The sequence below is a fragment of the Zalophus californianus genome, chromosome 3 (assembly GCF_009762305.2).
Source record: "Zalophus californianus isolate mZalCal1 chromosome 3, mZalCal1.pri.v2, whole genome shotgun sequence".
NCBI classification, from domain to species: Eukaryota; Metazoa; Chordata; class Mammalia; order Carnivora; family Otariidae; genus Zalophus; species Zalophus californianus.
In genome coordinates, this window is record NC_045597.1 from 94,681,767 (window position 1) to 94,683,164 (window position 1,398).

The 1,398-nt window shown below is 36.8% G+C and overlaps 1 pseudogene; it reads left to right on the top strand.

Moving 5' to 3' along the window:
* Positions 1-222: 222 nt before the first annotated feature.
* On the top strand, positions 223-699 carry LOC113920640 (annotated as a pseudogene).
* Positions 700-1,398: the final 699 nt, after the last annotated feature.

A 1,398-nucleotide genomic window follows, 5' to 3' on the forward strand; every position in this document is an offset into this window, starting at 1 on the left:
TCCATGCACACTCTTACACCGTTTTATTTTATAATACTTGGTAATAAATTTAATTTTAAATGCACACTCATAATTTTACATGCATGCATAAATATAATGGTTTCATAGACACAGGTATCACCATACATGCACATTATCTATTTTTTTGGTCAATGTTCTACACTAATCTTATATACTTTATCTTGTTTTATTAATAATAACTCAAGAATCCCTCTCACAAAGATGGCGCTGAAGGTGAAGGAAGCCCCTGCTCCTCCCAAAGCCGAAACCAAAGCAGAGGCTTTGAAGGCCAAGAAAGCAGTGCTGAAAGGCGTCCACAGTCACACACACACAAAAAAAGAGATTGGCACGTCACTTATATTCCAATGACCCAAGACACTGCGTCTCCGAAGGCAGCCCAAATATCCTTGAAAGAACGCCCCCAGGAGAAACAAGCTTGATCCCTATGTCATCATCATCAAATTCCCCCTAACTGCTGAGTCAACCACGAAGAAAATAGAAGACAACAACACACCTGTGTTTATTGTGTAGGTCAAGGCCAACAAGCACCAGATCAAACAGGCTGTGAAGAAGCTCTATGACATTGACACGGCCAAGGTCAACACCTTGATCAGGCCTGATGGAGAGAAGAAGGCATATGTTCGACTGGTTCCTGACTATGATGCTTTGGATATTGCCAACAAAATTGGGATCATCTAAACTGAGTACAGCTGGCTAACTCTAAATATAAATATTTCACCCCCCCAAAAAAATAGTAACTCATGAAAATCACTCCCAACTTGGAGCTTCAACTCATAGGTCACCTGTCATAGCTCTAATGCACCCAGCTAAATGCTTGCATAGCAGGCTGTCATATGAAAAATGTGCCATAATTTATTCATCTATTCCTAATTGATAGGAATTTCTTTTTTTTCTATATAAGCAATAAATATTCTTATATATATGTGCACACATACAGGTGCTTTTATTTCTATGAGATAAACTCTGAGAAATGAGACGGCTCCTAATTTTAATATCTTAATTTTAATAGATGCCGCCAGATCACTTTCCAAAATGACTGTCATAAATCATATTTCCACACAGAAACCAGCAGAAGGCATTTCCAGTGTTTTAGTTTTTGCGTACCTGATAGTTATAAAGTGACTGCTCATTGGTAATTCTTTTACTGAAGTATAATTGACATATAACATTGTATTAGTCTTAGGTGTACAACATAATGATTCAATACTTGTATATATTGCAAAATGATCACTACAATAAGTCTAGTTAACATCGGTCACCATATAAAGTAACAAAATTTTTTGTGTGTGTGATGAGAACTTGTAAGATCTACTCTTTTAGCAACTTTCAAATATGCAGTATCATCTTTTGAACTATAGTCACCATGCTGTATGTCAC